The sequence below is a fragment of the Amborella trichopoda genome, chromosome 6, assembly GCF_054954075.1.
Source record: "Amborella trichopoda isolate Santa Cruz 75 chromosome 6, AtrichopodaSantaCruz75HAP2 v2.0, whole genome shotgun sequence".
In the NCBI taxonomy this organism is placed as follows: domain Eukaryota; kingdom Viridiplantae; phylum Streptophyta; class Magnoliopsida; order Amborellales; family Amborellaceae; genus Amborella; species Amborella trichopoda.
Genome location: NC_142341.1, coordinates 6811972 through 6827772, shown reverse-complemented (window position 1 = coordinate 6827772; position 15801 = coordinate 6811972). Strand labels below are relative to the sequence as shown.

The following is a 15801-nucleotide window of genomic DNA, read 5'->3' as shown; positions in this document are numbered from 1 at the left end:
ATCATGAAAGATCCACGGTTCCTTTTAACTGCTTAGATATTCAGGTAAATAGGTTCTCTATCATGAAAGATCCAGATAAACTAAATATTTCAATGGGAGCACTTGCTTACCTTTGACGGGCCAGCTGGAACAACAAACTGTAATATTGTTAACCCATGGAACTTGAATGTGTGGCATTGGTTGTATGCCTATAGAAAGGAGCCACTTGATTGAAGAACTCCTTTGAGGCCTTGAAGCTACGACCCTATGCGATGAGGGTACGTGATGATCTTCTATGACAATAGATCCATGATTCCCGATTCGACATGAAAGATAAACTACGACCACATTCGGGATGAGATCCGAGCAACAAAGAAAAAAATGTATTGCCTCTATAAATCCTTTGTGAAAGGATTGAAGAAGAAAGCCATGATTAATGTAATGAGAGAAAATAAGTGAAAAATGCTTGATAGAGAAATTGTAATTAGGGGACGAGAAAGTGCCGAAAAAAAAATGTAAAGCCTTCAAAGGCCAAGTGGGTGATATTTGGTGTGTGGCTATTAATGGTTTTATGAGTGCTTGTAATTGAACATTTGATATAATGGAGCTTGAGCTCAGTGGGAGTGTGGTCCTATATGGACCATACTAAGAAAATGATGTTTGCTGATAGCAAACTCAACTTACATCCCATTATCCATTGACTAACTTTGGTGGCTCAATCATGAGCCTCTACAATAAACTATTGGTTATAGGAACTATTGGGTCAGTTTAAGAAAGCAAGAGTGGATCATGGTCCACAGTAGAAGGTTGAGTGAGAGTTAAATTATTTCTAGAACATATGGATCTAATTTGCATCAAAAGTATTTAATTATATTTGTTTTAGTATTATTTGATTTTTAGAATTAACATTTGATTTTTTTTTTAATCTCTTGATATATTTTTTTATGAAATTTGGATTTATAAAAACATAATTATTGAATTTACAATATTTTAAATATTCAAAAGAGATTTATGAAATTCTAAAAGTCATTAATTAATTTTAAAAATATTTTATTTGTGCATAAGGGCCAATTAGTATACATGGGTCCATCATTGCATCTTGGTGGGGCCCATGGAGTGCCACACGCCCCACCTTAATCTCACTTTCTATTTTATTAACTCAAGCCATATGGCTTGAGGGAGAAGATAATATAGTTTGGAAAGCTTGATTTTGATGAAGTTTTGAAATCAAATAAGAATAGTGTGAAGAGGCTTGTAAATAAGAAAGCACAAAATTATTGTTAATATTTTTTTATTTCATTTAATTGTTGAGAAATGTTATCTCTCTCATCTGTCATCTCTCTCATGGCTTATGGGTTAAGGTCTTGAAAAAGGGGCATGTCTCACTTAGATGTTATCTCTCTCATCTCTCATCCCTCATCTCTCTCATGACTTGTGGGTTAAGGGTTTAATATTGAGATGTTCTCTCATCTAGGTTATCAGGGGTTAAGACTTAGTTTGAGATCTAAGCTTTGTAAAGAGTTCTTGTTCCTTTGGCCACATGTTTTGCCATATTAATTTCTTGTGTCTTTTGTTATCCCCAAGCATAGTTATGTGGTTTTTTTTTATTAATAAAAGAGATGTTGTAGTTGCATCAAGTTTTTTAATATATATATATATATATATATATAAAATACAGGGTTAGCCCGCTCGCGCACCCCATTGAGATGAGCCGAACGAAGGTGATGAGAAGTTGAAAATCCGACGGTCTAAAACGTTGTAAAAGAGGGCCACCTTTTACCTCAAAAAAGAGCGGGTTTTTTTAAAAAACGCTGACTAGCTAGTACGTGACGCCTTAAAAAGCATGCCTCTTGCTCTCTCTCCTACTTCCTAAAAAAGGCACTGCACTCTCTCTGCCTCACGCTCTCTCTCTATCTCTTGGGTTTTTCTCTCTCTCCTAGTTCCCAAAAACCAGACACACACTCTCTCTCTCTCTCTTACTTCCCAAAAACCAGACACACTCTCTCTCTCTCTCTCTACTCGCGCAGCGCCCTGTCATTGCTCTCGGCCTCTTGCCCTCTCGCTATTCTCTCTCTCCCTCCTACTTCCTAAAAATCAGAGGCACTCTCTCTCTGCCTTTGGCTCTCTCTCTGCTCGTGCCCTCTCGTTGCTCTCGCCCTCTCACTGCATGCACCCACTTGCTGCTCGCCGAGTGAAGCTGCTCGTAGCTCTCTTCACTGTGCCTCTCTGCAGCCCACCCCATATGTAAAGGTACTCTCTCCCTATATTTGTCTGAGATTTATAGTGTTGCAAAAACCCCAATATCACTACAAATCACCTTTACTATTCGAATCCAAATCAATCCAACTTCTTTTTATTGCAATAAAATAACTAGTGAAGCTCATGTTGTAGCTTTTTTGTCATGTTTCTATTTCATCGTCCTTTGATGCCCTTCTGAAGTAAGGGATTCAAATAGCTTGCAGCCCCTCTCTTCCACCACCTCTTCCACTGTAATTTCAGGCCTTGAATCCACCTTGCTTATAGAGAATTATTTTTTAATTTAGTATAGCCCTATCATAGGCCCTTCCGAAAGTACATTTTCTCACCAATGACCTACATTCGTACTATGCTCATGAAGCCTAAACAACAACTTATTCATCCATTCCATACACCCGAGAATTCTCCCTTTTGTCCGATGAGATCTAAGAAACCTTCTACTTTCATCTACCCCATAATCTCCAGCCACAATTCATAAAGACAAATATGCAATGGAAGCCAGCTTCTGGAAACAAGAAATAACCCCTTCTCAATATAGGGAACGCAACACTTTCTCCACCCTTTAAATAAAAATTTGGCTCTCCTATCATCCACAAGCTTAATCAGATCTCAGGAGCTCATTCCAGACTCACATTCTACCCCAAATCTATAATGCATAACTAGTGGAAATAAAAAAATTTCCTAATGCCACTAATTATTTTCTTTCTTTATGGCTAATGGTTAGCACTTTCTATGTTATAATACTTATTCTTAGCTTCAGCCATCTCATCACTATGACAATACATATTCCCTTGTCCATCAAACCCTTGTTTTTTTGCCTTTTCTATTCGGAATGATGTCAATTTTTACCAATCTCCCTGCTCTTCGCACTCAAATTCCAATCTTCTCTACTCCTTGGGCAAATATAGGGCCAAAGGCTAGTCAGCTTAGGTTATATCTCTTAAATTACAATGCTTGGCTCCTCCTAGCTAGTCATAAAATGACAATGCAAAGGGTCAAAAGTCCCACTCACAAAAGTGCCCTGCTTGAATAGGTTTCAGGACTTCCAGGAAGAGGCATCAATGCTTCTAAGAGGTGCTTATTTAGGACTATGAGTGTTTTCTAACAAATTTCCTCATTTTCTGAACAATGAACATCTCTACTAGTCCTGTACATTATAACCCGCAATATGATGTCTTATATGTACAAGATGGTAACAATATATTTCAACACACATTATATCAAGCATGCTAGGTGTTATAAAAAAATAAGGAGATTTTTATTGCCTAACAGCTGACAAGTAAATTGTATAGCTATTAGGATGATTCAAATTATATTCAAATATGTCAAATCAATAATTCCGATATCCAAGACATGCCAAATCCTATAAGCATGTGATTGAAGGAAAAAAAACTACCATAAATCCATATGTACATATAGAAGACACAAACAAAACCGAGAAGTTGATTATGTTAATCATAAATCCCTTGCAAAAAACCAAATGCTAATAAGCAACAGATCCAGCCTCAGTAAATGAGATCCATTTTACGTTTCCAACTCACCCAAATGTACAAAGCATCATACTTAATGCTTAAATTCCAATTTATCAGGTGAACCAGGGATCCCTTGGGTGGTTTATAATATTAAAATAGTTTAACCAATTGTTTTCACATCCATTATTTTTTGAGTAAATTAAATAAGAAAATCAGGGGGAAAAGCACCATCGCCAGATAACAGGATTTGGAGATCCATGGCTTCAGAATAGGTTTGTTTGCTCATAATAGGTTTTTTTTGCTCATAAGAGGTTTTTCTTTAAGAATAGGTTTTTGCTTGGAAAATTTGTTTGTTAACTGATATTTATGCTGATTTTTCTCAAAATAGGCTTTTGCTCTTATTTGTTCTTATTACTCTTGTAATTTTAGATAGAGACACATAATTGTTGCTCTTATTACTACTGTAATTTTAGATAGAGACAGAGACACATAACTATCCCTGAAAATTAGTGCATATGTTTTTTGGATTATTTAAAATTGTTATGCACATAATAACTATTCAAGTAAAGGTCTACATATCACATGCATGCATTTATTAAAATTGTTATGCACACAATAACTATTATGATATGGATGAATTTTATGATTTCTATCAGGTGCATTACCCATTGTTAACCATTTCAGATAAATGGATTAAGAATGGTTCTGATGAAGTTTGTAATGTATTCTTTGTGGCTTCTTTATAGAATGGATCTCGACAATCAATTCCCTCCAAAGATTTGTAAACACAAACCAGAATGTGGTCGGATGCACGTGTTTATATTAAAGACACACGATAACTACAATAGCCATTTCTATAAAGGAAAAAGTTTATATAAGGTTGCAACTTTAAAATGTAGAATTACAGATGCACCGCAAAAATCTATCGGAAAGGTTGTTTTAATGTTGAAAAACCCTCTATTTGATCATCTCAACATTTAGATGTATGAATATAAAAAAAAAGTTTTTGAGTCTCAGAAATAGTGCATCTTGCAACACATTATCTACGCCGTCCATTTTAAAGATTTTCATAAGTTTATAGATCTCCTTGATTTTAACTATTTTTGGAGTTTAAAATTTTCTAATTAGATATGAAAATAGATTTTAAGATAATCCTAAGAATTTTTACAATAAAATTACATGTTATGATAAAATTTGGAGGTGCACCTTAATTTGATTGTTTAAGGTTGCAACCTTATAGAAACTGCACCCTTCTATAAATGCTCTAACTTTAAGGTATGTAATATTCATTCATTAATATAATGTAGAAGCATATTGGTGTTCATTTGTAAGTATATATCTAACACACATTTATCTTATTGTGTTAACCACTAGAATGAGACTGGAATACGGCTATCTAGAGTGGCGTGATGAAATTTTAGGTGAAGATAAGAAGCCTATGGTTAAAAGGTTCGCATCTCAGATGTCAGATGCTACTGTTGTTGAAGGAGTAGACGCATCTTTATCAGAAAAAGAGAAACACAAAACTGTTGCAATAGTCACTGAGAAAGCAAACATTCAGAAAAGTACTCTCATATGTGTAATTTTATTTAGGATATTGATGTTTGCATATTTTTTTGTAAAAAGAATGGGTATATGTATTATGGTATCTATATACTTATAATTGTATACACTTATAGTTCTCTATCTTCTATAGAACAACAATGTTCAATTCAATATATTTTGTACATTAATGTAATTTGAAACTATTTCTCTCTCTCTCTTTAGCATCTAACATTCTTAAGTGGTTTGAATCTCTCTCTCTCAAGCATCAGATATTCTTAAGTGGTTTGAGTGGTGAATAATTTATTTTTGTATAGTACATCGTGAATGATTTGGTATTGAATTTTTGGTGGTTTTGTAGTTTTGTGGCTTGAATATTTTCATAAATTAAATCGGTTATAATTTGAGGGTAGGAGACCAGGGATAATTGAATCGGATAATTGAAAACCACATATTTGCATTGCTTGCTGCTCGAATTACCTTGTTTCTCTCTCTAGATCTGCTCTCTACCTTATTTCTTTCTATGGCCAATCTCCAACTCGTACCTCTCTAAGACTACTATCGTGTTTCTCTCTCTAAAAGTACTGCCTTCAAAGGCCACCATTTTCATAACAGAAGTGGAACATGAAAAGGCTATAGATCTCTTGGGTCAAATTCTTATTACCAAATTTGTTTGGATTTTCAATGGCCCCTTCTTCACTTGAAGACTCAGATTCAGTGGCATCTCGCTCTCTCGATAGGGTCGTGAGGGATACCAAAAAAAGGATTTTTAGAAGGCCCAAACAACTATGCTTTTCAGTTTTTCAGAACTTTCATTTGAAAAAACTTTGCAAGTTTACCCAGCAAAGATTTTTTTTGTATTACTATTTGACATTCAAACTAGCTCCTACCAACTATTTCTTATACTGTTTTTCTATCTGATAATTAACCATCTCTTACACTAATACGATTTACACTATATTGCTCAGCACAATAATTATCCTTGTCTTCATTTATATTGTTTCTTGATGATCTCTACATTAATAAATTTTTTGTTGCCAATTAAAAGAACTATGTTTCTTGAACAAGCATGACATCCAATTAATAGCTTTAGATCTAGAGTCCACACCCTCATATCTCTCTCTCTCTCTCTCTCTCTCTCTCTAGAGTCCACACCCTAATATCTCTCTCTCTCTCTCTCTCTCTCTCTCTCTCTCCATCCGTACAAATAGAAATGTCTCTCTCTTCCTACTCTCTCTCTCTCTCCCTACATATTGTACACTTAAAATGTTTGAATGACTATCACGACCTCGCCCCCAACCACCGTACCCAACGCGGCGACGGGCGATCAAGCGTAGGTTTGTAAACCAATGTAACATTTGTTACTCAGGTAGGAGTGGACTCAACGCCTTTATATTCAAAAATCGAGCAAACTATAGGAAAGAACTAAAACAATAACTTAACAAGTAGATGAACATAGAAAATTCCATACACCAAAAATCTATAATATAAAAATATTCCAGAATATTACATTCAGTTTGGGGCATGTAGGCCCAATATCATACATATCTACCAAGAACAAAACAAAACCAAGGCCAAACAATCTAGACATAAACAAGATCTAAGCAACTTCTTCAAGAACACTAGCTTTGTCTTCCAGCCGCCAAACAAGAACTTCCAGCCTTGTACCTGCCGATATCAATCTACAAGGAGAGGAGAAATAATGGGATGAGTTATACAGCCTAGTAAGCAAGTCTAGTGTTATGCATCTGTGGTGGTTATATCCATATGTGACAATAATACAATTTATCAATATAAGTTCATAATTAAGCATAAATGCATATCAAGTCAAGACAACGACTATGATCATTTCATTTAAACGGCAGTCATCACTAAATCAGTGCGATCAGAGCATTCAATTTGTGAAATCATAAATCATTCCATCATTATAATGCTAAACATTCCTTATAAAGAAATTCAATCATTACCCATGCACTCCCTAAATCACTTACTCTCGCAGTAGAGACCCTATTCATCAGACTAAGCTAATCCCATTGCTTAAGATCTCTACCATCACACAAGAGGGAGGGTAATGACAAGTAGAGTATCCACTTCGTAATACCCTCAACACACTCACACAGTCCCCAACGCACATTGGGGTTTCAATAGGCCCTTACCTTGCAATACATCAATCATATATCATTTCTTACATTTAAGGTGCGACCTTTTATCCTCTCTCTTAACCCGTTCCTATCATTATGCAGGTTAGGGGATATACCGACATCTCTTTCCTTACTATCGATGAGTGCCCATCACGTAGTAGGCAATATCATAGTAGCATCCACTACCGGTGAGTGTCCCACCGCGTAGTGGCCAATATCAATATAACCAGTGGCCATTCATCATATCATCATAACAGTATCTACTACCGGTGAGTGTCCCACCGCGTAGTGGTCAATAACAATATAAGCATTAGTCATTCATTGCCTCATAACAAATGAATCATATTTCATCATAACGTCATAGCATTTTACAAAAGACATGTACTTCATAAGCTATCACAGGGCATTTACACATAAGTTTTCATAGTAGCATTTGGCATTCATTGTTAATTCATTTCATCATTATTGCTCTCGTGACCCTTTTTTCTCACAAAGTGATCATTCACATATATTTATGGCATTCTCATGAAATTTATCATATGGCATTCACAATTATCATATATCAAACTAATTTAGCGCCGCATGGTCATAGAATTACCCAATGGCAGATAATAGTGACATGCCCTTCTTATGAGGGTGTAGCTCCCGATTTAAGGGGAGTCTCAAGATGCCTCAAACATGAAACCTTGAGTTAATACACAGTGTTTTACACAAAAACAATGATTTGAAGAAATTTGAGTGCCATTTGATGGGTCAAAAGCTCAGTACAAGGTGAGCATTAGTTGCTCGAAATTTTCCTGCAGCAGTGCGCAGTGTTTGCGCATTTCGGGTCATAGCTCAAAATCCGTTGGGAGTTTCAAAAATCTTAAAACAGGCAACTTTGAGTACATTCATAAACCTTTCCAACGGCGATAATTTCAAGGTTTTTGGGCACCATTAACTAGGTCAAAAACATTGCCCAAAGAGGGCCACAGTTGCTGGAAATAACAGCGACTGTGAACAGTGTTATGCCTCGACATTTAGGGTTATATATTATTATCCATGCAAAATATCATCATGTAAAAAGTAAACTTGGAGTATACACACGTCTTTCATTTGGGACTGATTTGGTCCCATTTAGATACCATTTGGTCATCGAACATATAGATGTAAAAACATTTACAGTTCTGAAAAATTCATATTCTCAAGTTAATATGCTTTTAAAGAGCTATGAATATTTCCTAGCTAAGCTACACTTTGGGCTTGGAACCTTGTTCATTATAAGGAGCCTCACAATGAGTAATTTCATGAGTTTCCATAAATAAAGAGAGATCATACATGTAGTAAAAATAGTCTTGGCATTGAGAAGCAGAAACTAAAACTTCAACCTCATGTTAACCCATTCATACTTCACGTTTTCCTTTATATCACCTAATCCATTTCAATATTTTATAACAGTCATGGATGCATAAAGCTAAACCCACTTACTTTGACTTCTCACGCTATCACAAATCCTCACTCATGGCCTTCACGGGCTTTCCTTGACTTCACCAGTGGGTTGTCTTGAAAGGGGCACAGTGAACTTCCAGAGAGAAGGAAAAAGTTGAGAAAAAAAAAAGGGAGAGACCCATGTTGCCCAAGGCATAAAAAGAGATGGTGGTTGGAAAACATTGTGGCTGACGCAAGCACTCATTGCTCTGACATGTACGGGACAACTTTGACATGTACAGAGGCTGTACGTTTGACTAAGACACTCCCGGTGCTGTACCAACCGACGCTGCTCTCTCCTTATCCAACCGGCGCTACTCTCTCCTTATCAACCGGCGTTGCTCCAGCCAGCCCTACTCTCTCCTTATCCAACCAGCGCTGCTCCAGCCAGTGTTGCTCTCTTCTCATCCAACCGGCGCTACTCCAACCGCCTCTACTCCAACCGATGCTGCTCTCTCCTTATCCAATCGGCGCTGCTCTCTCCTTATCCAACCGGCGCTGCTCTTTCCTTATCCAACCGGCGCTGCTCTCTCCTTATTCAGCCGGCACTGCTCCATCCGGTACTATTTCAGCCGGCGCTGCTCTCTTCTCATCCAATCGGTGCTACTCCAGCCGGCATTGCTCTCTCCTTATCCAACCGGCGTTGCTCTTTTCTTATCCAACCAGCGCTACTCCCTTCTCACTCGACGCTACTGGCGTGGGAGAAAATTGCGGCCCTTACAATGACTCTATTATAATTTGAGCTATAAACGCATAAGACAACAATTGTAAGGAAGATGCTATAAGATTTCAGCAACATAAAAACAATTTGAGAAATCACCATTAAGATCACGAGCATATCTTTCACTCCATATAGAAGTTCATAATTGCAATGGAACCATTCAACATAAATAATTTAAATCATATACACCGATATAAGAATCATAAAAGTAAAATGATGTAAAAGAACCTTCTTCATAGCCAATGAGGATACTACATAATAGCTCATGATCTAAACTGGAACCAATATGAAATTTTCCCATGATAAAATAAAATATATTGAATACAAATTTACTTCTTGTCCTAATACTCCATCTACAATCGAGTACAAATTAGCTTCTCAGCACGGTCTCTGATCCCACTTTCTCTCTCGTTCGATACAAGTTCAAGATGTGCATCAAGCAACGGTGTGCGTTTAGTAGGAACAACAATCATCAATGGAGGGTCTATGATCCACCTGTATGAATAACATGTCCTACGTCACAAAGGAAATAACAGACAATATTTCATAGTATTCCTAGTCCTAAGTTCACTAATAGTGATCTTAAGTTAACAGGGAGCAGTTATACATAGGCGCATAGAATGGGCATCCATGCACTTGTTGACTACACAATGGTGGGCTAAGATTGAACAATCATATAATTTTCATTGTAAGCACAATTACCAAATAAAACTTCATAATCTAGCAGATGAAAGCAGTGAACAATCATACATTTTTCATTGTAAGCGAAATCACAAAATACAACTTCATAATCTAGCAGATGAAAGCAGTGCACAATCATACATTTTTCATTGTCTAAGATCCACCTGTATGAATAAAATGCCTTATGTCACAAAGAAGGAAATAACAGACACTAATTCATAGCATTCCTAGTCCGGAGTTCACTAATAGTGTTTCTGAGTTGCACCCACACCTTAACTCAGGGTAAACCATTCCACTTTTATTAGGTTTTTCTGGTTTACACCCTTCCTTCGAGCAAATATAAACCCTATCGATGTGTTTATCTTTCTTGTTATGAGTGCTCCCGTTGTGAATACCAAAACCTTTTGTCAATGCATAAGACTTAAAGAACTCATATGCATCATCCTCTTATCCAAACTTCATTCCTACACATGGTTCTTCCATTTCTTGGCCTATGTTTGTTGAGCCACAACCACCATACGGGATTTCATCATTGCTGCCTACATTTGGGCATGTGCTAGATGGCACACCGACTGAACTCATGGGATCCATCTCAGTTTTTAACTTAAACGCCAAACTGCAAACTACAAAAATACATGTATTCAAACCTTCAGCTTAAGAATAGCATGAAAGTAGAGACAAAAGCAAAAGTATGAGGCAAGATGAGGACAATTGACAAATTAGAGGAAAACATTATGCAACATGCAAAAGTTTATATATTCAGCATTATATGGCTACTAGGAAAAGGGCATGGCAAGAAAACTATCAACCAATAAGAACTATATACTAAAAACCTCTTACAGAACCAACTCAAACGCTATGACAAATGTCCATTCAATTATAACCAAATAAGTGGAACAAATGGAGAACCACTTATTTGGGGAAAAAAAAAAACGTAGAAAATCAAACACCATAAGACCCACATCATAGCTGAACCGACACAAGTGATATAGCAAAAATCCAATTTTTCTTCTAAAAAAATAAGAAGAACCAATTTAATCAAATTTCACCATTTGTGAAAGCATGTACCACTCATCCAATCATTTACCAATAAATTAAACTTACCCAACTTATTGAGCCTCTAAAAATTAGCATAAATATCAATTAACGAACAAATAAGAGCAAAAACCTACTTCGAGAAAAATCATAATAGGTATCAATTAACAAAGAAATATTCTAAGCAAAAACCTATTCTTGAACAAATGCCTGATCCGAGCGAAAAACCTACTCTTTAACAAACAAACTGTAACAATCCTAACATTTAAAAAAAAATAAATAAATAAATAAAATAAAATAAAATAAAATAAAATAAAATAAAGAAAAGATACTTTTAAATAGGTGATGGTCCGTTTGAGCATGATGGTCTTTAGGGACCATCACTATTTTCAAAATTTTTTACTTGGTTTAAACTCTTGCTTGCTGCTTGCCACGCCCTTTAGTGGACGTGGTTTTCATATGTTAAAAACGGACTTTTAACGGGACACCTCAGGTATGAGGTAGAGCCTAATAAAATAATATAATAATACGTTATAAGAATTTAAATAAGGGAGGTGAGCACTCCCACCCTAAAAAATTTTGAGATCTCTCTCTCTCTGGTCGAAACACAGTGAACTCCTCTCTCGAACCGAATTTTTTATCGAAAGCTCCCTCTCAAATATTTGTGTGTAAGTGATATCGTCTTCCTGAAAAATACTATGTTTTTAATAAATAGTGATATTTTCGTCTAGGATCTTTATTTTATAAGTTTTGTATGTAAGTGACCTCATTGTCTCGAAAAATAATCTATTCTTTTTAAAAATAAAATAAAATAATTATTTCTGCTTATTATCATGAATTTAGGCGCGATAAATTTTATGCGTACGCGACCTCATTATCTTGAAAAATAATCTTTTTAATAAAACTTGTGATATTTTATCTATGTTAGAAATTTTAAATGCTGTAAATTCTTAAAAAAATAAATTTATTTATTTTTCTTGTCTATTGTTAGAAAATTTTAGATACTCTCAAATTATTAGAAATAAATGTGATATTTCTGCTTTTAGTAAAATTGTGAGATTTCTTTCTACTATTTTTAAATATTTAGACATTGTGAATTTCATGTGCAAATGACTGCCTTATTATCTGAAAATTGATATTTTTGTATTTGATTATAGCATTGTTGTGAAATGTTTATTTGCAAATTAACATCCCATAAATTGTGATAATTCCGTATTCTTGAATTTCTATAAGAGTTTTTCTATACATATTAGATTGGCAATTATGGTAGAATATCTTTACGAACTGCTACCTTTCTAAATTTGAGCCCAAATATTTGATTGGTTATTTTTAAAATGTTATTGAAAGTGACTGTTATTAATGGTTTCAATGAAATTCATATTAATGATTTTAGTGATATATTGAGTACATGATATCCCTGCTTTCGAATGTTTAAAGAGATTTAGAAATAATTTAAGTATGCAACTGGACTCATCCGGTTCGTCGGTGACGTATAAGTGGACCTATTTGGGACGTCGGTAGGGATTAAGTGGACTCATCCGGTACACCGGTGAGGTATAAGTGGACCTGCAGGGATTAAGTGGACCTATCTGGGACGTCGATAGGGATTAAGTGGACCCATCAGGACGCTGATGGGGTATATAGGTGACCTACTTGGGACGCCAGTAGGGTATTTTGTGAAATCCTTTTAATTATGCACTGCTGTTAAAGTGTTATATGCATTTCAATCATTTGGATTGTGTTTAATTGTGCATTTCTAAAGGTGAAATTGTTATCTATAAATGCTAGTGCTCGCATTATTTTTTATTGACTTCCATTTTGAAAGTTTGTTTATATCTTTCATCGATGATTATTTTTAGAATTATGATGATCACTTACTGAGTAGCCAAACTCATCAAACTATGGTAAACATTTTTTCAGAATAACTACGGATTCATTTTGAGTGCTAGTCAAGATCAACCTTGGAAGTTATTGTTGTTGTGCTAGCTTTCTTTTGTTACTTTGTAAGACCTCGCCACTGTAAATTTGTTCTATCAAGAGATGTATATATGTTTTGGACTGTCACATCTCAAGAATATCTGTATTGTAAGTTCTTGGGGTGTGACACAAACATTCTAAGCAAAATCCTATTCTGAGCAAAACCTATTCTAAGAAAAATCTGCATAAATATCATCAATTAACAAAGAAATATTTTGAGCAAACACCTATTCTTGAACAAAGACATGTTCTGAGCAAAAAACCTATTCTTTGACAAATAAATATTTTGAGAAAAATCCTATTACGAGCAAAAACCTATTATTGAACCTTCAAATGTCAGCATAAATATCAATTAACAAACAAATAAGAGCAAAAACATGTTCTGAGAAAAATCAACATAAAAATCAAAAAAATCAGCCATAAAAAAAAGGACTTCGCATTATATAATAAAAAAGCATAAAATTTTGGGAAACATCAACACACATGAAAACCTCAGCCATTCCTTTCATGCTATACCTAATTGTAAGAATGACTCTTTATTTAATTTAAGCCTAAATATTGGTTATTTGATTGGCGGAGATTCAAACTATAAAGACAAACAGGTTTGCACTTCCAATTTTGAGAAAGATCATATTGAAAATAACAATAAAAAAACAACAAATAGGGTATGAAACCAACAGATCCTACTAAAGCTTCATAAATACGAGAGAACATCAAAAGGAAAAGAAAACATTGACCATGCATGAAAAGAAGAGGAATCATGTACACTTCAAAAGGAAAAAAGGAATCCCAACCCCAGGGAAAACAGAAAATCAAATGAAGCTTAATCTATGCATTTTCAGGGCAAAAAATGTAGAATCAATAATAGACAAGAAATACAGTAAAAAAAAAGATGGATGTGTTTCTCATCATAGACTCTAAAACTTCAATACTATACTGAAGTTTCCAATGATGCTTTTAATTTCATGCATTTGGCTGTTTTTGATGCCCCTTTTTCTATTGTATAACACGGTTTCCTTTTTTATTTCCAATAGTTATGCATTATAGACTAGGATGTGAGTCTGGAAATGAGCTCCTGAGATCTGATTAAGCTTGTGGATGATAGGGGAGCCAAAGTTTTATTTAAATGGTGGAGAAAGTGTTGTGTTCCCTATATTGAGAAGGGAATATTTCTTGTTTTCCAGAAGCTGGCTTCCATTTCATATTTGTCTTTATGAATTGTAGCGGGAGATTATGGGGTAGATGAAAGTGGAAGGTTTCTTAGATCTCATTGGACAAAAGGGAGAATTCTCAGGTGCATGGAATGGATGAATAGACTGTTGATTAGGCTTCATGAGTAGAGTACGAATGTAGGTCATTGGTGAGAAAACGTACTTTTGGAAGGGCCTATGTTTGGGCTACACTACATTAAAACATAATACTCCATAAGCAAGGTGGATTCAAGGCCTAAAGTTACAGTGGCAGAGGTGGTGGAAGAGAGGGGTTGCAAGCTATTTGAATCCCTTGCTTTAGAATAGCATCAAAAGACGATGAAATAGAGACATGACAAAAAAGCTACAATTGAGGTTTTTGCAACGCTCTGCAAATACAGGGAGAGAGAGTACATTTATAGATGGGGTGGGCTGCAGAGAGGTACAATGAAGAGAGCAGCGAGAAGCTTCTCTTGGCGAGCAGCAATATGGCTCGAGCAGCAAGAGAGAGAGAGAGAGTGCATCTGGTTTTTAGGAAGTAGGAGGGAGAGAGAGAGCGCGAGAGGCAGAGAGGGTGTGAGTAGCGAGAATGCCAGAGGCCGAGAACAATGACAGGGCGCAGCACTAGTAGAGAGAAAAAAAAGGGTGCGAGCAGAGAGAGTGCAGCTCTTTTTTTAGGAAGTAGGAGAGAGAGAAAATCCAAGAGAGAGAGAGAGCGAGAGGCGCTCTTTCTAAGGCGTCGCTAATAGCGTACCAGCTCGTCAACGTTTTTTAAAAAAACCAGCTCTTTTTTTAGGCAAAAAGTGGACTTCTTTTACAGCGTTTTAGACGGTCGGATTTTCAACTTCTCATCACCCATACTTTTTTTTATATATATATATATGGACTATATCACACAAGTCTAACTTTCAAAACAGAGATGTTGAGATAAATGAATGGTAAGACAAAAATAGATAGAATTAGGAATGAATTTAATCGAAAAATTTTAATTATCACACAAATAAAAGATATGATGATCTATAGCACGATATGACATTTAATATAGTAGATTGAAAGACTATATTCACGTAGATTGATAGATTAGGATTCAAACCTTAAATAATTGAAAAAAGAAGTTATGAAGATACTATGACTGTTAAAAAATAATAATAATAAATATAAGAGTAATGAGTCATATGAGAGTATTTATAAGTTTTAAAAACATAAAATATAAAAATAATTATTGGCCTTTTAAAAAGGAGCCACGTGACGTGGACGGACAACGCTCCAAAGTACCAATGAAGACCCGGAGTTCGCCCACTTCAATTAAATATTGAACGTGCCGCGAAAATGGAATGGAC

General features: G+C 35.5%; 1 long non-coding RNA gene across 1 annotated transcript; it reads left to right on the top strand.

The window, feature by feature from the left end:
• Positions 1-1792: 1792 nt before the first annotated feature.
• LOC148781521 (uncharacterized) lies at positions 1793-5463 on the top strand. The gene is made up of 2 exons (XR_016056937.1): positions 1793-2229; positions 5082-5463. It is a non-coding gene; the product is annotated as an uncharacterized LOC148781521 (long non-coding RNA).
• Positions 5464-15801: the final 10338 nt, after the last annotated feature.